Raw genomic sequence first — 24,328 nt, 5'->3', positions numbered from 1 at the left:
ATTTTTGGTCCTCGGAGCTCTTTCGTGTTGCTACAGTGACCTCAGGTTCCCTCTAGCCTTGAAACAGTGTTCTTGGGGTTTCTCTCGAGTGCCATCAAGGAAATCTATGCTCCTTTCATGTGTGATGTGCAACACGGAATTGGTCTGCACGCAGTGCAGGGGAATCGGGCCTCATCTCACGGCGAGGGGGAAGTCTCATGGTTTTTCTCGAGTTGCGGCGGGAAGCTGGGTTACAATCTCAAGATACGACGGGGATGGCCCTTCCACACACGTGTGTGTTCAGCGACTCAGGACTCCTGCCTAGTTGCGAGGGACAACTCGGGATTCTCCTCGAGGCTTGGCAGGGCAATTGGGAAGCCTCTCCAGCTGAGGCGGGAGACCAAGGGTCCCTTTCCACGTGCCACAGGAATCCTGGGACTCCTATCAAGTTTCACGAGGAGTCAGGCATCGTCTCCTTTGGAGGCACTGATCTCTGCGTCCCTCTGGAGTTTTCAAAGGATGTGAGGCATCCGGTCGCGATGAGGTTGGGAACTAGATCTTTCTCTGTGGTCTCCACAGGGGATTCAGACATCCTTTCGTCTTGGGAGATGCAAGACGAGCCTGCATTCAAGTCACTGCAGGGATATCTGGCTTTATTTCGAGTCAGGGCCTCGCGGTGTCCATTCCACTTGAGGCCGCAAACTCAGGGTCCCTCTCACATACCTAGAGCTGAGAGAAGCCTCCTCTTGAGGTGCTTGTGGTAAGCTGGTATTCCTCTGGAGTCGAAGCCAGGGACTAACCTCTCATCTTGAGTTGATTTTTGGTCCACGAAGTGCTTTCCTGTTGCTACAGTGACCTCAGGACCACTCTAGCCTTTAAACAGTGTTCTTGGGGTTTCTCTGGAGTGCCATGAAGGAAATCAAGGCTCCTTTCATGTGTGATGTGCAACACGGAATTGCTCTGCACGCAGTGCAGGGGAATCGGGCCTCATCTCGCGGCGAGGGGGAAGTCTCATGGTTTTTCTCGAGTTGCGGCGGGAACCTGGGGTATATTCTCGAGTTACGACGGGGATGGCCCTTTCACACACGTGTTTATTCAGCGACGTCAGGACTCCTGCCTAGTTGCGAGGGACAACTCGGGATTCCCCTCGAGGCTTGGCAGGGCAATTGGGACGCCTCTCCAGCTGAGGCGGGAGACAAATTGTCCCGTTCCAAGTGCCACAGGAATCCTGGGACTCCTATCAAGTTTCACGAGGAGTCAGGCATCGTCTCCTTTGGAGGCACTGATCTCCGCGTACCTCTGGAGTTTTCAATGGATGTGAGGCCTCCGGTCGATATGAGGTGGGGAACTAGGTATTTCTCTGTGGTCTCCACAGGGGATTCAGTCATCCTTTCGTCTTGGGAAATGCAAGACGAGCCTGCATTCAAGTTACTGCAGGCATATCTGGCCTTATGTCGAGTCAGGGCATCGCGGTGTCCATTCCACTTGAGGCCGCAAACTCAGGGTCCCTCTCACATACCTAGAGCTGAGAGAAGCCTCCTCTTGAGGTGCTTTTGGTAAGGTGGTATTCCTCTGGAGTCGAAGCCAGGGACTAACCTCTCATCTCGAGTTGACTTTTGGTCCACGGAGCTCTTTCGTGTTACTACAGTGACCTCAGGATCCCTCTAGCCTTGAAACAGTGTTCTTGGGGTTTCTCTGGAGTGCCATCAAGGAAATCAAGTCTCCTTTCATGTGTGATGTGCAATACGGAATTGCTCTGCACGCAGTGCAGGGGAATCGGGCCTCATCTCGCGGCGAGGGGGAAGTCTCATGGTTTTTCTCGAGTTGCGGCGGGAACCTGGGTTATAATCTCAAGTTACGACGGCGATGGCCCTTCCATACACCTGTTTATTCAGCGACGTCAGGACTCCTGCCTAGTTGCGAGGGACAACTCGGGATTCTCCTCGAGGCTTGGCAGGGCAATTGGGAAGCCTCTCCAGCTGAGGCGGGAGACGAAGGGTCCCTTTCCACGTGCCACAGTAATCCTGGGACTCCTATCAAGTTTCACAAGGAGTCAGGCATCGTCTCCTTTGGAGGCACTGATCTCCGCGTCCCTCTGGAGTTTTCAAAGGATGTGAGGCCCCCGTCCGCGATGAGGTGGGGAACTAGGTCTTTCTCTGTGGTCTCCACAGGGGATTCAGACATCCTTTCGTCTTGGGAGATGCAAGACGAGCCTGCATTCAAGTCACCGCAGGTATATCGGGCCTTATTTCGAGTCAGGGCATCGCGGTGTCCATTCTACTTGAGGCCGCCAACTCAGGGTCCCTCTCACATACCTAGAGCTGAGAGAAGCCTCCTCTTGAGGTGCTTGTGGTAAGGTGGTATTCCTCTGGAGTCGAAGCCAGGGACTAACCTCTCATCTCGAGTTGATTTTTGGTCCACGGCGCTCTTTTGTGTTGCTACAGTGACCTCAGGATCCCTCTAGCCTTGAAACAGTGTTCTTGGGGTTTCTCTGGAGTGCCATGAAGGAAATCAAGGCTCCTTTCCTGTGTGATGTGCAACACGGAATTGCTCTGCACGCAGTGCAGGGGAATCGAGCCTCATCTCATGGCGAGCGGGAAGTCTCATGGTTTTTCTCGAGTTTCCGTGGGAAGCTGGGTTCCAATCTCAAGATACGACGGGGATGGCCCTTCCACACACGTGTGTGTTCAGCGACTCAGGACTCCTGCCTAGTTGCGAGGGACAACTCGGGATTCTCCTCGAGGCTTGGCAGGGCAATTGGGAAGCCTCTCCAGCTGAGGCGGGAGACCAAGGGTCCCTTTCCACGTGCCACAGGAATCTTGGGACTCCGATTAAGTTTCACGAGGAGTCAGGCATCGTCGCCTTTGGAGGCACTGATCTCTGCGTCCCTCTGGAGTTTTCAAAGGATGTGAGGCCTCCGGTCGCGATGAGGTGGGGAACTAGGTCTTTCTCTGTGGTCTCCACAGGGGACTCAGACATCCTTTCGTCTTGGGAAATGCAAGACGAGCCTGCATTCAAGTCACTGCAGGGATATTTGGCCTTATGTCGAGTCAGGGCATAGGGGTGTCCATTCCACTTGAGGCCGCAAACTCAGGGTCCCTCTCACATACCTAGAGCTGAAAGAAGCCTCCTCTTGAGGTGTTGGTGGTAAGGTGGTATTCCTCTGGAGTCGAAGCCAGGGACTAACCTCCCATCTCGAGTTGATATTCGGTCCACGGAGCTCTTTCGTGTTGCTACAGTGACCCCAGGATCCCTCTAGCCTTGAAACAGTGTTCTTGGGGTTTCTCTGGAGTGACATCAAGGAAATCAAGGCTCCTTTCCTGTATGATGTGCAACACGGAATTTCTCTGCACGCAGTGCAGGGGAATCGGGCCTCATCTCACGGCGAGCGGGAAGTCTCATGGTTTTTCTCGAGTTGCGGTGGGAACCTGGGTTATATTCTCGAGTTACGACGGGGATGGCCCTTCCACACACCTGTTTATTCAGCGACGTCACGACTCCTGCCTAGTTGCGAGGAACAACTCGGGATTCTTCTCGAGGCTTGGTAGGGCAATTGGGACGCCTCTCCAGCTGAGGGGGGAGACCAAGGGTCCCTTTCTACGTGCCACAGGAATCCTGGGACTCCTATCATGTTTCACGAGGAGTCAGGCATCGTCTCCTTTGAGGCACAGATCTCCGCGTCCCTCTGGAGTTTTCAAAGGATGTGAGTCCTCCGGTCGCGATGAGGTAGGCATCAAGGTCTTTCTCTGTGGTCTCCACAGGGGATTCAGACATCCTTTCGTCTTGGGAGATGCAAGACGAGCTGGCATTCAAGTCACTGCAGGGATATCTGGCCTTATTTCGAGTCAGGGCATCGGGGTTTCCATTCCACTTGAGGCTGCAAACTCAGGGTCCCTCTCACATACCTAGAGTTGAGAGAAGCCTGCTCTTGAGGTGCTTGTGGTAAGATGGTATTCCTCTGGAGTCGAAGCCAGGGACTAACCTCTCATCTCGAGTTGAGTTTTGGTCCTCGGAGCTCTTTTGTGTTGCTACAGTGACGTCAGGATCCCTCTAGCCTTGAAACAGTCTTCTTGGGGTTTCTCTCGTGTGCCATCCAGGAAATCAAGGCTCCTTTCTTGTGTGATGTGCAACACGGAATTGCTCTGCACGCAGTGCAGGGGAATCGGGCCTCATCTCACGGCGATCGGGAAGTCTCATGGTTTTTCTCGAGTTGCGGCGCGAAGCTGGGTTACAATCTCAAGTTACGACGGGGATGGCCCTTCCACACACGTGTGTGTTCAGCGACTCAGGACTCCTGACTAGTTGCGAGGGACAACTCGGGATTCTCCTCGAGGCATGGCAGGGCAATTGGGAAGCGTCTCCAGCTGAGGCGGGAGACCAAGTGTCCCTTTCCACGTGCCACAGGAATCCTGGGACTCCTATCAAGTTTCACGAGGAGTCAGGCATCGTCTCCTTTGGAGGCACTGATATCTGCGTCCCTCTGGAGTTTTCAAAGGATGTGAGGCCTCCGGTCGCGATGAGGTGGGGAACGAGGTCTTTCTCTGTGGTCTCCAAATGGGATTCAGACATCCTTTCGTCTTGGGAGATGCAAAACGAGCCTGCATTCAAGTCACTGCAGGGATATCCGGCCTTATTTCGAGTCAGGGCATCGCGGTGTCCATTCCACTTGAGGCCGCAAACTCAGGGTTCCTCTCACATAGCTAGAGCTGAGAGAAGCCTCCTTTTGAGTTGGTTGTGGTAAGGTGGTATTCCTCTGGAGTCGAAGGCAGGGACTAACCTCTCATCTCGAGTTGATTTTTGGTCCACGGAGCTCTTTCGTGTTGCTACAGTGACCTCAGGATCCCTCTAGCCTTGAAACAGTGTTCTTGGGGTTTGTCTGGAGTGCCATCAAGGAAATCAAGGCTCCTTTCCTGTGTGATGTGCAACACGGAATTGCTCTACACACAGTGCAGGGGAATCAGGCCTCATCTGGCGGCGAGGGGGAAGTCTCATGGTTTTTCTCGAGTTGCGGCGGGAAGCTGGGTTACATTCTCAAGTTACAACGGGGATGGCCCTTCCACACACGTGTGTGTTCAGCGATGTCAGGACTCCTGCCTAGTTGCAAGGGACAACTCGGGATTCTCCTCGAGGCTTGGCAGGGCAATTGGGAAGCCTCTCCAGCTGAGGCGGGAGACCAAGGATCCCTTTCCACGTGCCACAGGAATCCTGGGACTCCTATCAAGTTTCACGAGGAGTCAGGCATCGTCTCCTTTGGAGGCACTGATCTCCGCGTCCCTCTGGAGTTTTCAAAGGATGTGAGGCCTCCGGTCGCGATGAGGTGGGGAACTAGGTCTTTCTCTGTGGTCTCCACATGGGATTCAGACATCCTTTCGTCTTGGGAGATGCAAGACGAGCCTGCATTCAAGTCACTGCTGGGATATCCGGCTTTATTTCGAGTCAGGGCATCGCGGTGTCCATTCCACTTGAGGCCGCAAACTCAGGGTCCCTCTCACACACCTAGAGCTGAGAGAAGCCTCCTCTTGAGGTGCTTGTGGTAAGGTGGTATTCCTCTGGAGTTGAAGCCAGGGACTAACCTCTTATCTTGAGTTGATTTTTGGTCCACGGAGTGCTTTCATGTTGCTACAGTGACCTCAGGACCCCTCTAGCCTTTAAACAGTGTTCTTGGGGTTTCTCTGGAGTGCCATGAAGGAAATCAAGGCTCCTTTCATGTGTGATGTGCAACACGGAATTGCTCTGCACGCAGTGCAGGGGAATCGGGCCTCATCTGGCGGCGAGGGGGAAGTCTCATGGTTTTTCTCGAGTTGCGGCGGGAAGCTGGGGTATATTCTCGAGTTACGACGGGGATGGCCCTTTCACACACGTGTTTGTTCAGCGACGTCAGGACTCCTGCCTAGTTGTGAGGGACAACTCGGGATTCTCCTCGAGGCTTGGCAGGGCAATTGGGACGCCTCTCCAGCTGAGGCGGGAGACCAATTGTCCCGTTCCAAGTGCCACAGGAATCCTGGGACTCCTATCAAGTTTCACGAGGAGTCAGGCATTGTCTCCTTTGGAGGCACTGATCTCCGCGTCCCTCTGGAGTTTTCCAAAGATGTGAGGCCTCCGGTCGATATGAGGTGGGGAACTAGGTATTTCTCTGTGGTCTCCACAGGGGATTCAGACATCCTTTCGTCTTGGGAAATGCAAGACGAGCCTGCATTCAAGTTACTGCAGGGATATCTGGCCTTATGTCGAGTCAGGGCATCGCGGTGTCCATTCCACTTGAGGCCGCAAACTCAGTGTCCCTCTCACATACCTAGAGATGAGAGAAGCCTCCTTTTGAGGTGCTTGTGGTAAGGTGGTATTCCTCTGGAGTCGAAGCCAGGGCCTAACCTCTCATCTCGAGTTGATTTTTGGTCCACGGTGCTCTTTCCTGTTGCTACCGTGACCTCATGGTCCCTCTAGCCTTGAAACAGTGTTCTTGGGGTTTCTCTGGAGTGCCATGAAGGAAATCAAGGCTCCTTTCATGTGTGATGTGCAACACGAAATTGCTCTGCACCCAGTGCAGGGGAATCGGGCCTCATCTCGCGGCGAGGGGGAAGTCTCATGGTTTTTCTCGAGTTGCGGCGGGAACCTGGGTTATATTCTCGAGTTACGAAGGGGATGGCCCTTCCACACACGTGTTTGTTCAGTGACGTCAGGACTCTTGCCTAGTTGCGAGGGAAAACTCGGGATTCTCCTGGAGGCTTGGCAGGGCAACTGGGACGCCTCTCCAGCTGAGGCGGGAGACCAAGGGTCCCTTTCCTCGTGCCACAGGAATCCTGGGACTCCCATCAAGTTTCACGAGGAGTCAGTCATCGTCTCCTTTGGAGGCACTGATCTCCGCGTACCTCTCGAGTTTTGAAAGGATGTGAGGCCTCCGGTTGCGATGAGGTGGGGAACCAGGTCTTTCTCTGTGGTCTCCACAGGGGATTCAGACATGCTTTCATCTTGGGAGATGCAAGACGAGCCTGCATTCAAGTCACTGCAGGGATATCCGGCCTTATTTCGACTCAGGGCATCGCGCTGTCCATTCCACATGAGGCCGCCAACTCAGGGTCCCTCTCACATACCTAGAGCAGAGAGAGGCCTCTTCTAGAGGTGCTTGTGGTAAAGTGGTATTCCTCTGGAGTCGAAGTCAGGGACTAACCTCTCATCTCGAGTTGATTTTTGGTCCACGGTGCTCTTTTGTGTTGCTACCGTGACCTCAGCATCCCTCTAGCCTTGAAACAGTGTTCTTGCGGTTTCTCTGGAGTGCCATCAAGGAAATCAAGGCTCCTTTCATGTGTGACGTGCAACACGGATTTAATCTGCACGCAGTGCAGGGGAATCGGGCCTCATCTCACGGCGAGGGGGAAGTCTCATGGTTTTTCTCGAGTTGCCCGCGGGAACCTGGGGTATATTCTCGAGTTACGACGGGGATGGCCCTTCCACACACTTGTTTGTTCAGCCACGTCAGGACTCCTGCCTAGTTGCGAGGGACAAATCGGGATTCTCCTCGAGGCTTGCAGGGCAATTGGGACGCCTCTCCGGCTACGGCGGGAGACCAAGGGTCCCTCTCCAAGTGCCACAGGAATCCTGGGACTCCTATCAAGTTTCACGAGGAGTCAGGCATCGTCTCCTTTGGAGGCACTGATCTCCGCGTCCCTCTGGAGTTTTCAAATCATGTGACGCCTCTGGTCGCGATGAGGTGGGGAACTAGGTCTTTCTCTGTGGTCTCCACAGGGGATTCAGACATCCTTCAATCTTGGGAGATGCAAGACGAGCCTGCATTCAAGTCACTGCAAGCATATCTGGCCTTATTTCGAGCCAGGGCATCGGGGTGTCCATTCCACCTGAGGTCGCCAACTCAGGGTCCCTCTCACATACCTAGAGCTGAGAGAAGACTCCTCTTGAGGTGCTTGTGGAAAGGTGGTATTCCTCTGGAGTCGAAGCCAGGGACTAACCTCTCATCTCGAGTTGATTTTTGGTCCTCGAAGCTCTTTCGTGTTGCTACAGTGACCTCAGGATCCCTCTAGCCTTGAAACAGTGTTCTTGGGGTTTCTCTGGAGTGCCATCAAGGAAATCAAGGCTCCTTTCATGTGTGATGTGCAACACGGAATTTCTCTGCACGCAGTGCAGGGGAATCGGGCCTCATCTCACGGCGAGCGGGAAGTCTCATGGTTTTTCTCGAGTTGCGGTGGGAACCTGGGTTATATTCTCGAGTTACGACGGGGATGGCCCTTCCACACACCTGTTTATTCAGCGACGTCACGACTCCTGCCTAGTTGCGAGGAACAACTCGGGATTCTTCTCGAGGCTTGGTAGGGCAATTGGGACGCCTCTCCAGCTGAGGGGGGAGACCAAGGGTCCCTTTCTACGTGCCACAGGAATCCTGGGACTCCTATCATGTTTCACGAGGAGTCAGGCATCGTCTCCTTTGAGGCACAGATCTCCGCGTCCCTCTGGAGTTTTCAAAGGATGTGAGGCCTCCGGTCGCGATGAGGTGGGGAACCAGGTCTTTCTCTGTGGTCTCCACATGGGATTCAGACATCCTTTCGTCTTGGGAGATGCAAAACGAGCCTGCATTCAAGTCACTGCAGGGATATCCGGCCTTATTTCGAGTCAGGGCATCGCGGTGTCCATTCCACTTGAGGCCGCAAACTCAGGGTTCCTCTCACATAGCTAGAGCTGAGAGAAGCCTCCTCTTGAGGTGCTTGTGGTAAGGTGGTATTCCTCTGGAGTCGAAGCCAGGGACTAACCTCTCATCTCGAGTTGATTTTTGGTCCACGGAGCTCTTTCGTGTTGCTACAGTGACCTCAGGATCCCTCTAGCCTTGAAACAGTGTTCTTGGGGTTTGTCTGGAGTGCCATCAAGGAAATCAAGGCTCCTTTCCTGTGTGATGTGCAACACGGAATTGCTCTACACACAGTGCAGGGGAATCGGGCCTCATCTGGCGGCGAGGGGGAAGTCTCATGGTTTTTCTCGAGTTGCGGCGGGAAGCTGGGTTACATTCTCAAGTTACAACGGGGATGGCCCTTCCACACACGTGTGTGTTCAGCGATGTCAGGACTCCTGCCTAGTTGCAAGGGACAACTCGGGATTCTCCTCGAGGCTTGGCAGGGCAATTGGGAAGCCTCTCCAGCTGAGGCGGGAGACCAAGGATCCCTTTCCACGTGCCACAGGAATCCTGGGACTCCTATCAAGTTTCACGAGGAGTCAGGCATCGTCTCCTTTGGAGGCACTGATCTCCGCGTCCCTCTGGAGTTTTCAAAGGATGTGAGGCCTCCGGTCGCGATGAGGTGGGGAACTAGGTCTTTCTCTGTGGTCTCCACATGGGATTCAGACATCCTTTTGTCTTGGGAGATGCAAGACGAGCCTGCATTCAAGTCACTGCTGGGATATCCGGCTTTATTTCGAGTCAGGGCCTCGCGGTGTCCATTCCACTTGAGGCCGCAAACTCAGGGTCCCTCTCACACACCTAGAGCTGAGAGAAGCCTCCTCTTGAGGTGCTTGTGGTAAGGTGGTATTCCTCTGGAGTTGAAGCCAGGGACTAACCTCTTATCTTGAGTTGATTTTTGGTCCACGGAGTGCTTTCATGTTGCTACAGTGACCTCAGGACCCCTCTAGCCTTTAAACAGTGTTCTTGGGGTTTCTCTGGAGTGCCATGAAGGAAATCAAGGCTCCTTTCATGTGTGATGTGCAACACGGAATTGCTCTGCACGCAGTGTAGGGGAATCGGGCCTCATCTGGCGGCGAGGGGGAAGTCTCATGGTTTTTCTCGAGTTGCGGCGGGAACCTGGGGTATATTCTCGAGTTACGACGGGGATGGCCCTTTCACACACGTGTTTATTCAGCGACGTCAGGACTCCTGCCTAGTTGTGAGGGACAACTCGGGATTCTCCTCGAGGCTTGGCAGGGCAATTGGGACGCCTCTCCAGCTGAGGCGGGAGACCAATTGTCCCGTTCCAAGTGCCACAGGAATCCTGGGACTCCTATCAAGTTTCACGAGGAGTCAGGCATCGTCTCCTTTGGAGGCACTGATCTCCGCGTCCCTCTGGAGTTTTCCAATGATGTGAGGCCTCCGGTCGATATGAGGTGGGGAACTAGGTATTTCTCTGTGGTCTCCACAGGGGATTCAGACATCCTTTCGTCTTGGGAAATGCAAGACGAGCCTGCATTCAAGTTACTGCAGGGATATCTGGCCTTATGTCGAGTCAGGGCATCGCGGTGTCCATTCCACTTGAGGCCGCAAACTCAGTGTCCCTCTCACATACCTAGAGATGAGAGAAGCCTCCTTTTGAGGTGCTTGTGGTAAGGTGGTATTCCTCTGGAGTCGAAGCCAGGGCCTAACCTCTCATCTCGAGTTGATTTTTGGTCCACGGTGCTCTTTCCTGTTGCTACCGTGACCTCATGGTCCCTCTAGCCTTTAAACAGTGTTCTTGGGGTTTCTCTGGAGTGCCATCAAGGAAATCAAGGCTCCTTTCATGTGTGATGTGCAACACGAAATTGCTCTGCACCCAGTGCAGGGGAATCGGGCCTCATCTCGCGGCGAGGGGGAAGTCTCATGGTTTTTCTCGAGTTGCGGCGGGAACCTGGGTTATATTCTCGAGTTACGAAGGGGATGGCCCTTCCACACACGTGTTTGTTCAGTGACGTCAGGACTCTTGCCTAGTTGCGAGGGAAAACTCGGGATTCTCCTGGAGGCTTGGCAGGGCAACTGGGACGCCTCTCCAGCTGAGGCAGGAGACCAAGGGTCCCTTTCCTCGTGCCACAGGAATCCTGGGACTCCTATCAAGTTTCACGAGGAGTCAGTCATCGGCTCCTTTGGAGGCACTGATCTCCGCGTACCTCACGAGTTTTGAAAGGATGTGAGGCCTCCGGTTGCGATGAGGTGGGGAACCAGGTCTTTCTCTGTGGTCTCCACAGGGGATTCAGACATGCTTTCATCTTGGGAGATGCAAGACGAGCCTGCATTCAAGTCACTGCAGGGATATCCGGCCTTATTTCGACTCAGGGCATCGCGCTGTCCATTCCACATGAGGCCGCCAACTCAGGGTCCCTCTCACATACCTAGAGCAGAGAGAGGCCTCTTCTAGAGGTGCTTGTGGTAAAGTGGTATTCCTCTGGAGTCGAAGTCAGGGACTAACCTCTCATCTCGAGTTGATTTTTGGTCCACGGTGCTCTTTCGTGTTGCTACCGTGACCTCAGCATCCCTCTAGCCTTGAAACAGTGTTCTTGGGGTTTCTCTGGAGTGCCATCAAGGAAATCAAGGCTCCTTTCATGTGTGACGTGCAACACGGATTTAATCTGCACGCAGTGCAGGGGAATCGGGCCTCATCTCACGGCGAGGGGGAAGTCTCATGGTTTTTCTCGAGTTGCCCGCGGGAACCTGGGGTATATTCTCGAGTTACGACGGGGATGGCCCTTCCACACACTTGTTTGTTCAGCCACGTCAGGACTCCTGCCTAGTTGCGAGGGACAAATCGGGATTCTCCTCGAGGCTTGCAGGGCAATTGGGACGCCTCTCCGGCTATGGCGGGAGACCAAGGGTCCCTCTCCAAGTGCCACAGGAATCCTGGGACTCCTATCAAGTTTCACGAGGAGTCAGGCATCGTCTCCTTTGGAGGCACTGATCTCCGCGTCCCTCTGGAGTTTTCAAATCATGTGACGCCTCTGGTCACGATGAGGTGGGGAACTAGGTCTTTCTCTGTGGTCTCCACAGGGGATTCAGACATCCTTCAATCTTGGGAGATGCAAGACGAGCCTGCATTCAAGTCACTGCAGGCATATCTAGCCTTATTTCGAGCCAGGGCATCGGGGTTTCCATTCCACTTGAGGTCGCCAACTCAGGGTCCCTCTCACATACCTAGAGCTGAGAGAAGCCTCCTCTTGAGGAGCTTGTGGTAAGGTGGTATTCCTCTGGAGTCGAAGCCAGGGACTAACCTCTCATATCGAGTTGATTTTTGGTCCTCGAAGCTCTTTCGTGTTGCTACAGTGACCTCAGGATCCCTTAGCCTTGAAACAGTGTTCTTGGGGTTTCTCTGGAGTGCCATCAAGGAAATCAAGGCTCCTTTCATGTGTGATGTGCAACACGGAATTTCTCTGCACGCAGTGCAGGGGAATCGGGCCTCATCTCACGGCGAGCGGGAAGTCTCATGGTTTTTCTCGAGTTGCGGTGGGAACCTGGGTTATATTCTCGAGTTACGACGGGGATGGCCCTTCCACACACCTGTTTATTCAGCGACGTCACGACTCCTGCCTAGTTGCGAGGAACAACTCGGGATTCTTCTCGAGGCTTGGTAGGGCAATTGGGACGCCTCTCCAGCTGAGGGGGGAGACCAAGGGTCCCTTTCTACGTGCCACAGGAATCCTGGGACTCCTATCATGTTTCACGAGGAGTCAGGCATCGTCTCCTTTGAGGCACAGATCTCCGCGTCCCTCTGGAGTTTTCAAAGGATGTGAGTCCTCCGGTCGCGATGAGGTAGGCATCAAGGTCTTTCTCTGTGGTCTCCACAGGGGATTCAGACATCCTTTCGTCTTGGGAGATGCAAGACGAGCCGGCATTCAAGTCACTGCAGGGATATCTGGCCTTATTTCGAGTCAGGGCATCGGGGTGTCCATTCCACTTGAGGCTGCAAACTCAGGGTCCCTCTCACATACCTAGAGTTGAGAGAAGCCTGCTCTTGAGGTGCTTGTGGTAAGATGGTATTCCTCTGGAGTCGAAGCCAGGGACTAACCTCTCATCTCGAGTTGAGTTTTGGTCCTCGGAGCTCTTTTGTGTTGCTACAGTGACGTCAGGATCCCTCTAGCCTTGAAACAGTCTTCTTGGGGTTTCTCTCGTGTGCCATCCAGGAAATCAAGGCTCCTTTCTTGTGTGATGTGCAACACGGAATTGCTCTGCACGCAGTGCAGGGGAATCGGGCCTCATCTAACGGCGAGCGGGAAGTCTCATGGTTTTTCTCGAGTTGCGGCGCGAAGCTGGGTTACAATCTCAATTTACGACGGGGATGGCCCTTCCACACACGTGTGTGTTCAGCGATGTCAGGACTCCTGACTAGTTGCGAGGTACAACTCGGGATTCTCCTCGAGGCATGGCAGGGCAATTGGGAAGCGTCTCCAGCTGAGGCGGGAGACCAAGTGTCCCTTTCCACGTGCCACAGGAATCCTGGGACTCCTATCAAGTTTCACGAGGAGTCAGGCATCGTCTCCTTTGGAGGCACTGATCTCTGCGTCCCTCTGGAGTTTTCAAAGGATGTGAGGCCTCCGGTCGCGATGAGGTGGGGAACCAGGTCTTTCTCTGTGGTCTCCACATGGGATTCAGACATCCTTTCGTCTTGGGAGATGCAAAACGAGCCTGCATTCAAGTCACTGCAGGGATATCCGGCCTTATTTCGAGTCAGGGCATCGCGGTGTCCATTCCACTTGAGGCCGCAAACTCAGGGTTCCTCTCACATAGCTAGAGCTGAGAGAAGCCTCCTCTTGAGGTGCTTGTGGTAAGGTGGTATTCCTCTGGAGTCGAAGCCAGGGACTAACCTCTCATCTCGAGTTGATTTTTGGTCCACGGAGCTCTTTCGTGTTGCTACAGTGACCTCAGGATCCCTCTAGCCTTGAAACAGTGTTCTTGGGGTTTGTCTGGAGTGCCATCAAGGAAATCAAGGCTCCTTTCCTGTGTGATGTGCAACACGGAATTGCTCTACACACAGTGCAGGGGAATCGGGCCTCATCTGGCGGCGAGGGGGAAGTCTCATGGTTTTTCTCGAGTTGCGGCGGGAAGCTGGGTTACATTCTCAAGTTACAACGGGGATGGCCCTTCCACACACGTGTGTGTTCAGCGATGTCAGGACTCCTGCCTAGTTGCAAGGGACAACTCGGGATTCTCCTCGAGGCTTGGCAGGGCAATTGGGAAGCCTCTCCAGCTGAGGCGGGAGACCAAGGATCCCTTTCCACGTGCCACAGGAATCCTGGGACTCCTATCAAGTTTCACGAGGAGTCAGGCATCGTCTCCTTTGGAGACACTGATCTCCGCGTCCCTGTGGAGTTTTCAAAGGATGTGAGGCCTCCGGTCGCGAGGAGGTGGGGAACTAGGTCTTTCTCTGTGGTCTCCACATGGGATTCAAACATCCTTTCGACTTGGGAGATGCAAGACGAGCGTGCATTCAAGTCACTGCTGGTATATCCGGCTTTATTTCGAGTCAGGGCCTCGCGGTGTCCATTCCACATGAGGCCGCAAACTCAGGGTCCCTCTCACACACCTAGAGCTGAGAGAAGCCTCCTCTTGAGGTGCTTGTGGTAAGGTGGTATTCCTCTGGAGTTGAAGCCAGGGACTAACCTCTTATCTTGAGTTGATTTTTGGTCCACGGAGTGCTTTCATGTTGCTACAGTGACCTCAGGACCCCTCTAGCCTTTAAACAGTGTTCTTGGGGTTTCTCTGGAGTGCCATGAAGGAAATCAAGGCTCCTTTCATGTGTGATGTGCAACACGGAATTGCTCTGCACGCAGTGCAGGGGAATCGGGCCTCATCTGGCGGCGAGGGGGAAGTCTCATGGTTTTTCTCGAGTTGCGGCGGGAACCTGGGGTATATTCTCGAGTTACGACGGGGATGGCCCTTTCACACACGTGTTTGTTCAGCGACGTCAGGACTCCTGCCTAGTTGTGAGGGACAACTCGGGATTCTCCTCGAGGCTTGGCAGGGCAATTGGGACGCCTCTCCAGCTGAGGCGGGAGACCAATTGTCCCGTTTCAAGTGCCACAGGAATCCTGGGACTCCTATCAAGTTTCACGAGGAGTCAGGCATCGTCTCCTTTGGAGGCACTGATCTCCGCGTCCCTCTGGAGTTTTCCAATGATGTGAGGCCTCCGGTCGATATGAGGTGGGGAACTAGGTATTTCTCTGTGGTCTCCACAGGGGATTCAGACATCCTTTCGTCTTGGGAAATGCAAGACGAGCCTGCATTCAAGTTACTGCAGGGATATCTGGCCTTATGTCGAGTCAGGGCATCGCGGTGTCCATTCCACTTGAGGCCGCAAACTCAGTGTCCCTCTCACATACCTAGAGATGAGAGAAGCCTCCTTTTGAGGTGCTTGTGGTAAGGTGGTATTCCTCTGGAGTCGAAGCCAGGGCCTAACCTCTCATCTCGAGTTGATTTTTGGTCCACGGTGCTCTTTCCTGTTGCTACCGTGACCTCATGGTCCCTCTAGCCTTTAAACAGTGTTCTTGGGGTTTCTCTGGAGTGCCATCAAGGAAATCAAGGCTCCTTTCATGTGTGATGTGCAACACGAAATTGCTCTGCACCCAGTGCAGGGGAATCGGGCCTCATCTCGCGGCGAGGGGGAAGTCTCATGGTTTTTCTCGAGTTGCGGCGGGAACCTGGGTTATATTCTCGAGTTACGAAGGGGATGGCCCTTCCACACACGTGTTTGTTCAGTGACGTCAGGACTCTTGCCTAGTTGCGAGGGAAAACTCGGGATTCTCCTGGAGGCTTGGCAGGGCAACTGGGACGCCTCTCCAGCTGAGGCGGGAGACCAAGGGTCCCTTTCCTCGTGCCACAGGAATCCTGGGACTCCTATCAAGTTTCACGAGGAGTCAGTCATCGTCTCCTTTGGAGGCACTGATCTCCGCGTACCTCTCGAGTTTTGAAAGGATGTGAGGCCTCCGGTTGCGATGAGGTGGGGAACCAGGTCTTTCTCTGTGGTCTCCACAGGGGATTCAGACATGCTTTCATCTTGGGAGATGCAAGACGAGCCTGCATTCAAGTCACTGCAGGGATATCCGGCCTTATTTCGACTCAGGGCATCGCGCTGTCCATTCCACATGAGGCCGCCAACTCAGGGTCCCTCTCACATACCTAGAGCAGAGAGAGGCCTCTTCTAGAGGTGCTTGTGGTAAAGTGGTATTCCTCTGGAGTCGAAGTCAGGGACTAACCTCTCATCTCGAGTTGATTTTTGGTCCACGGTGCTCTTTCGTGTTGCTACCGTGACCTCAGCATCCCTCTAGCCTTGAAACAGTGTTCTTGGGGTTTCTCTGGAGTGCCATCAAGGAAATCAAGGCTCCTTTCATGTGTGACGTGCAACACGGATTTAATCTGCACGCAGTGCAGGGGAATCGGGCCTCATCTCACGGCGAGGGGGAAGTCTCATGGTTTTTCTCGAGTTGCCCGCGGGAACCTGGGGTATATTCTCGAGTTACGACGGGGATGGCCCTTCCACACACTTGTTTGTTCAGCCACGTCAGGACTCCTGCCTAGTTGCGAGGGACAAATCGGGATTCTCCTCGAGGCTTGCAGGGCAATTGGGACGCCTCTCCGGCTATGGCGGGAGACCAAGGGTCCCTCTCCAAGTGCCACAGGAATCCTGGGACTCCTATCAAGTTTCACGAGGAGTCAGGCATCGTCTCCTTTGGAGGCACTGATCTCCGCGTCCCTCTGGAGTTTTCAAATCATGTGACGCCTCTGGTCACGATGAGGTGGGGAACTAGGTCTTTCTCTGTGGTCTCCACAGGGGATTCAGACATCCTTCAATCTTGGGAGATGCAAGACGAGCCTGCATTCAAGTCACTGCAGGCATATCTAGCCTTATTTCGAGCCAGGGCATCGGGGTTTCCATTCCACTTGAGGTCGCCAACTCAGGGTCCCTCTCACATACCTAGAGCTGAGAGAAGCCTCCTCTTGAGGAGCTTGTGGTAAGGTGGTATTCCTCTGGAGTCGAAGCCAGGGACTAACCTCTCATATCGAGTTGATTTTTGGTCCTCGAAGCTCTTTCGTGTTGCTACAGTGACCTCAGGATCCCTCTAGCCTTGAAACAGTGTTCTTGGGGTTTCTCTGGAGTGCCATCAAGGAAATCAAGGCTCCTTTCTTGTGTGATGTGCAACACGGAATTTCTCTGCACGCAGTGCAGGGGAATCGGGCCTCATCTCATGGCGAGCGGGAAGTCTCATGGTTTTTCTCGAGTTGCGGTGGGAACCTGGGTTATATTCTCAAGTTACGACGGGGATGGCCCTTCCACACACCTGTTTATTCAGCGACGTCAGGACTCCTGCCTAGTTGCGAGGGACAACTCGGGATTCTTCTCGAGGCTTGGTAGGGCAATTGGGACGCCTCTCCAGCTGACGGGGGAGACCAAGGGTCCCTTTCTACGTGCCAGAGCAATCCTGGGACTCCTATCATGTTTCACGAGTAGTCAGGCATCGTCTCCTTTGGAGGCACAGATCTCCGCGTCCCTCTGGAGTTTTCAAAGGATGTGAGTCCTCCGGTCGCGATGAGGTAGGGATCAAGGTCTCTCTCTGTGGTCTCCACATGGGATTCAGACATCCTTTCGTCTTGGGAGATGCAAGACGAGCCTGCATTCAAGTCACTGCAGGGATATCTGGCCTTATTTCGAGTCAGGGCATTGGGGTGTCCATTCCACTTGAGGCCGCAAACTCAGGGTCCCTATCACATAGCTGGAGCTGAGAGAAGCCTCCTCTTGAGGTGCTTGTGGTAAGGTGGTATTCCTCTGGAGTCGAAGCCAGTGACTAACCTCTCATCTCGAGTTGATTTTTGGTCCTCGGAGCTCTTTCGTGTTGCTACAGTGACCTCAGGATCCGTCTAGCCTTGAAACAGTGTTCTTGGGGTTTCTCTGGAGTGCCATCAAGGAAATCAAGGCTCCTTTCATGTGTGATGTGCAACACGGAATTGGTCTGTACGCAGTGCAGGGGAATCGGGCCTCATCTCACGGCGAGCGGGAAGTCTCATGGTTTTTCTCGAGTTGCGGCGGGAAGCTGGGTTACAATCTCAAGATACGACGGTGATGGCCCTTCCACACACGTGTGTGTTCAGCGACTCAGGACTCCTGCCTAGTTGCGAGGGACAACTCGGGATTCTCCTCGAGGCTTGGCAGGGCAATTGGGAAGCCTCTCCAGCTGAGGCGGGAGACCAAGGGTCCCTTTCCACGTGCCACAGGAATCCTGGGACTCCGATCAAGTTTCACGAGGAGTCAGGCATCGTCTCCTTTGGAGGCACTGATCTCTGCGTCCCTCTGGAGTTTTCAAAGAATGTGAGGCCTCCGGTCGCGATGAGGTGGGGAACTAAGTCTTTCTCTGTGGTCTCCAGAGGGGATTCAGACATGCTTTCATCTTGGGAGATGCAAGACGAGCCTGCATTCTAGTCACTGCAGGTATATCGGCCTTATTTCGAGTCAGGGCATCGCGGTGTCCATTCTACTTGAGGCCGCCAACTCAGGGTCCATCTCAGATACCTAGAGCTGAGAGAAGCCTCCTCTTGAGGTGCTTGTGGTAAGGTGGTATTCCTCTGAAGTCGAAGCCAGGGACTAACCTCTCATCTCGAGTTGATTTTTGGTCCACGGAGCTCTTTCGTGTTGCTACAGTGACCTCAGGACCCCTCTAGCCTTGGAACAGTGTTCTTGGGGTTTCTCTGGAGTGCCATCAAGGAAATCAAGGCTCCTTTCCTGTGTGATGTGTAACACGGAATTGCTCTGCACGCAGTGCAGGGGAATCGGGCCTCATCTCGCGGCGAGGGGGAAGTCTCATGGTTTTTCTCTAGCTGTGGCGGGAACCTGGGGTATATTCTCGAGTTACGACGAGGATGGCCCTTCCACACACGTGTTTGTTCAGCGACGTCAGGACTCCTGCTTAGTTGCGAGGGACAACTCGGGATTCTCCTCGACGCTTGGCAGGGCAATTGGGACGCCTCTCCAGCTGAGGCGGGAGACCAAGGGTCCCTTTCCACGTGCCACAGGAATCCTGGGACTCCTATCATGTTTCACGAGGAGTCAGGCATCGTCTCCTTTGGAGGCACAAATCTCCGCGTCGCTCTGGAGTTTTCAAAGGATGTGAGTCCTCCGGTCGCGATGAGGTAGGGATCAAGGTCTTTCTCTGTGGTCTCCACAGGGGATTCAGACATCCTTTCGTCTTGGGAGATGCAAGACGAGCCTGCATTCAAGTCACTGCAGGGATATCTGGCCTTATTTCAAGTCAGGGCATAGGGGTGTCCATTCCACTTGAGGCCGCAATCTCAGGGTCCCTATCACATACCTAGAGCTGAGAGAAGCCTCCTCTTGAGGTGCTTGTGGTAAGGTGGTATTCCTCTGGAGTCGAAGCCAGGGACTAACCTCTCATCTCGAGTTGATTTTTGGTTCTCGGAGCTCTTTCGTGTTGCTACAGTGACCTCAGGTTCCCTCTAGCCTTGAAACAGTGTTCTTGGGGTTTCTCTGGAGTGCCATCAAGGAAATCTATGCTCCTTTCATGTGTGATGTGCAACACGGAATTGCTCTGCACGCAGTGCAGGGGAATCGGGCCTCATCTCACGGCGAGGGGGAAGTCTCATGGTTTTTCTCGAGTTGCGGCGGGAAGCTGGGTTACAATCTCAAGATACGACGGGGATGGCCCTTCCACACACGTGTGTGTTCAGCGACTCAGGACTCCTGCCTAGTTGCGAGGGACAACTCGGGATTCTCCTCGAGGCTTGGCAGGGCAATTGGGAAGCCTCTCCAGCTGAGGCGGGAGACCAAGGGTCCCTTTCCACGTGCCACACGAATCCTGGGACTCCTATCAAGTTTCACGAGGAGTCAGGCATCGTCTCCTTTGGAGGCACTGATCTCTGCGTCCCTCTGGAGTTTTCAAAGGATGTGAGGCCTCCGGTCGCGATGAGGTGGGGAACTAGGTCTTTCTCTGTGGTCTCCACATGGGATTCAGACATCCTTTTGTCTTGGGAGATGCAAGACGAGCCTGCATTCAAGTCACTGCAGGGATATCCGGCTTTATTTCGAGTCAGGGCCTCGCGGTGTCCATTCCACTTGAGGCCGCAAACTCAGGGTCCCTCTCACATACCTAGAGCTGAGAGAAGCCTCCTCTTGAGGTGCTTGTGGTAAGCTGGTATTCCTCTGGAGTCGAAGCCAGGGACTAACCTCTCATCTTGAGTTGATTTTTGGTCCACGAAGTACTTTCATGTTGCTACAGTGACCTCAGGACCCCTCTAGCCTTTAAACAGTGTTCTTGGGGTTTCTCTGGAGTGCCATGAAGGAAATCAAGGCTCCTTTCCTGTGTGATGTGCAACACGGAATTGCTCTGCACGCAGTGCAGGGGAATCGGGCCTCATCTCGCGGCGAGGGGGAAGTCTCATGGTTTTTCTCGAGTTGCGGCGGGAACCTGGGGTATATTCTCGAGTTACGACGGGGATGGCCCTTTCACACACGTGTTTATTCAGCGACGTCAGGACTCCTGCCTAGTTGCGAGGGACAACTCGGGATTCCCCTCGAGGCTTGGCAGGGCAATTGGGACGCCTCTCCAGCTGAGGCGGGAGACAAATTGTCCGGTTCCACGTGCCACAGGAATCCTGGGACTCCTATCAAGTTTCACGAGGAGTCAGGCATCGTCTCCTTTGGAGGCACTGATCTCCGCGTACCTCTGGAGTTTTCAAAGGATGTGAGGCCTCCGGTCGATATGAGGTGGGGAACTAGGTATTTCTCTGTGGTCTCCACAGGGGATTCAGTCATCCTTTCGTCTTGGGAAATACAAGACGAGCCTGCATTCAAGTTACTGCAGGCATATCTGGCCTTATGTCGAGTCAGGGCATCGCGGTGTCCATTCCACTTGAGGCCGCAAACTCAGGGTCCCTCTCACATACCTAGAGCTGAGAGAAGCCTTCTCTTGAGGTGCTTGTGGTAAGGTGGTATTCCTCTGGAGTCGAAGCCAGGGACTAACCTCTCATCTCGAGTTGATTTTTGGTCCACGGAGCTCTTTCGTGTTACTACAGTGACCTCAGGATCCCTCTAGCCTTGAAACAGTGTTCTTGGGGTTTCTCTGGAGTGCCATCAAGGAAATCAAGTCTCCTTTCATGTGTGATGTGCAATACGGAATTGCTCTGCACGCAGTGCAGGGGAATCGGGCCTCATCTCGCGGCGAGGGGGAAGTCTCATGGTTTTTCTCGAGTTGCTGCGGGAACCTGGGTTATAATCTCAAGTTACGACGGCGATGGCCCTTCCATACACCTGTTTATTCAGCGACGTTAGGACTCCTGCCTAGTTGCGAGGGACAACTCGGGATTCTCCTCGAGGCTTGGCAGGGCAATTGGGAAGCCTCTCCAGCTGAGGCGAGAGACCAAGTGTCCCTTTCCACGTGCCACAGTAATCCTGGGACTCCTATCAAGTTTCACAAGGAGTCAGGCATCGTCTCCTTTGGAGGCACTGACCTCCGCGTACCTCTGGAGTTTTCAAAGGATGTGAGGCCCCTGTCCGCGATGAGGTGGGGAACTAGGTCTTTCTCTGTGGTCTCCACAGGGGATTCAGACATCCTTTCGTCTTGGGAGATGCAAGACGAGCCGGCATTCAAGTCACTGCAGGGATATCTGGCCTTTTTTCGAGTCAGGGCATCGGGGTGTCCATTCCACTTGAGGCTGCAAACTCAGGGTCCCTCTCACATACCTAGAGTTGAGAGAAGCCTGCTCTTGAGGTGCTTGTGGTAAGATGGTATTCCTCTGGAGTCGAAGCCAGGGACTAACCTCTCATCTCGAGTTGAGTTTTGGTCCTCGGAGCTCTTTTGTGTTGCTTCAGTGACGTCAGGATCCCTCTAGCCTTGAAACAGTCTTCTTGGGGTTTCTCTCGTGTGCCATCCAGGAAATCAAGGCTCCTTTCTTGTGTGATGTGCAACACGGAATTGCTCTGCACGCAGTGCAGGGGAATCGGGCCTCATCTCACGGCGAGCGGGAAGTCTCATGGTTTTTCTCGAGTTGCGGCCCGAAGCTGGGTTACAATCTCAAGTTACGACGGGGATGGCCCTTCCACACACGTGTGTGTTCAGCGACTCAGGACTCCTGACTAGTTGCGAGGGACAACTCGGGATTCTCCTCGAGGCATGGCAGGGCAATTGGGAAGCGTCTCCAGCTGAGGCGGGAGACCAAGTGTCCCTTTCCACGTGCCATAGGAATCCTGGGACTCCTATCAAGTTTCACGAGGAGTCAGGCATCATCTCCTTTGGAGGCACAGATCTCTGCGTCCCTCTGGAGTTTTCAAAGGATGTGAGGCCTCCGGTCGCGATGAGGTGGGTAACTAGATCTTTCTCTGTGGTCTCCACAGGGGATTCAGACATCCTTTCGTCTTGGGAGATGCAAGACGAGCCTGCATTCAAGTCACTGCAGGGATATCCGGCTTTATTTCGAGTCAGGGCCTCGCGGTGTCCATTCCACTTGAGGCCGCAAACTCAGGGTCCCTCTCACATACCTAGAGCTGAGAGAAGCCTCCTCTTGAGGTGCTTGTGGTAAGGTGGTATTCCTCTGGAGTCGAAGCCAGGGACTAACCTCTCATCTCGAGTTGACTTTTGGTCCACGGAGCTCTTTCGTGTTACTACAGTGACCTCAGGATCCCTCTAGCCTTGAAACAGTGTTCTTGGGGTTTCTCTGGAGTGCCATCAAGGAAATCAAGTCTCCTTTCATGTGTGATGTGCAATACGGAATTGCTCTGCACGCAGTGCAGGGGAATCGGGCCTCATCTCGCGGCGAGGGGGAAGTCTCATGGTTTTTCTCGAGTTGCGGCGGGAACCTGGGTTATAATCTCAAGTTACGACGGCGATGGCCCTTCCATACACCTGTTTATTCAGCGACGTCAGGACTCCTGCCTAGTTGCGAGGGACAACTCGGGATTCTCCTCGAGGCTTGGCAGGGCAATTGGGAAGCCTCTCCAGCTGAGGCGGGAGACCAAGGGTCCCTTTCCACGTGCCACAGTAATCCTGGGACTCCTATCAAGTTTCACAAGGAGTCAGACATCGTCTCCTTTGGAGGCACTGATCTCCGCGTCCCTCTGGAGTTTTCAAAGGATGTGAGGCCCCCGTCCGCGATGAGGTGGGGAACTAGGTCTTTCTCTGTGGTCTCCACAGGGGATTCAGTCATCCTTTCGTCTTGGGAGATGCAAGACGAGCCTGCATTCAAGTCACCGCAGGTATATCGGGCCTTATTTCGAGTCAGGGCATCGCGGTGTCCATTCTACTTGAGGCCGCCAACTCAGGGTCCCTCTCACATACCTAGAGCTGAGAGAAGCCTCCTCTTGAGGTGCTTGTGGTAAGGTGGTATTCCTCTGGAGTCGAAGCCAGGGACTAACCTCTCATCTCGAGTTGATTTATGGTCCACGGCGCTCTTTTGTGTTGCTACAGTGACCTCAGGATCCCTCTAGCCTTGAAACAGTGTTCTTGGGGTTTCTCTGGAGTGCCATCAAGGAAATCAAGGCTCCTTTCCTGTGTGATGTGCAACACGGAATTGCTCTGCACGCAGTGCAGGGGAATCGGGCCTCATCTAATGGCGAGCGGGAAGTCTCATGGTTTTTCTCGAGTTTCCGCGGGAAGCTGGGTTACAATCTCAAGATACGACGGGGATGGCCCTTCCACACACGTGTTTGTTCAGCGACGTCAGGACTCCTGCCTAGTTCCGAGGGACAACTCGGGATTCTCCTCGATGCTTGGCAGGGCAATTGGGAAGCCTCTCCAGCTGAGGCGGGAGACCAAGGGTCCCTTTCCACGTGCCACAGGAATCCTGGGACTCCTATCAAGTTTCACGAGGAGTCAGGCATCGTCTCCTTTGGAGGCACTGATCTCTGCGTCCCTCTGGAGTTTTCAAAGGATGTGAGGCCTCCGGTCGCGATGAGGTGGGGAACTAGGTCTTTCTCTGTGGTCTCCATAGGGGACTCAGACATCCTTTCGTCTTGGGAAATGCAAGACGAGCCTGCATTCAAGTCACTGCAGTGATATTTGGCCTTATATCGAGTCAGGGTATCGCGGTGTCCATTCCACTTGAGGCCGCAAACTCAGGGTCCCTCTCACATACCTAGAGCTGAAAGAAGCCTCCTCTTGAGGTGTTTGTGGTAAGGTGGTATTCCTCTGGAGTCGAAGCCAGGGCCTAACCTTCCATCTCGAGTTGATATTCGGTCCACGGAGCTCTTTCGTGTTGCTACAGTGACCTCAGGATCCCTCTAGCCTTGAAACAGTGTTCTTGGGGTTTCTCTGGAGTGACATCAAGGAAATCAAGGCTCCTTTCCTGTGTGATGTGCAACACGGAATTGCTCTGCACGCAGTGCAGGGGAATCGGGCCTCATCTGGCGGCGAGGGGGAAGTCTCATGGTTTTTCTCGAGTTGCGGCGGGAACCTGGGTTATATTCTCGAGTTACGACGGCGAAGGCCCTTCCACACACGTGTTTGTTCAGCGATGTCAGGACTCCTGCCTAGTAGCGAGGGACAACTCGGGATTCTCCTCGAGGCTTGGCAGGGCAATTGGGACGCCTCTCCAGCTGAGGCGGGAGACCAAGTGTCCCTTTCCACGTGCCACGGGAATCCTGGGGCTCCTATCAAGTTTCAGAAGGAGTCAGGCATCCTCTGCTTT

The sequence above is a fragment of the Cervus elaphus genome, chromosome X (genome assembly GCF_910594005.1).
Source record: "Cervus elaphus chromosome X, mCerEla1.1, whole genome shotgun sequence".
Classification (NCBI taxonomy): Eukaryota; Metazoa; Chordata; class Mammalia; order Artiodactyla; family Cervidae; genus Cervus; species Cervus elaphus.
Note: the sequence above shows the minus strand (reverse complement) of the source record.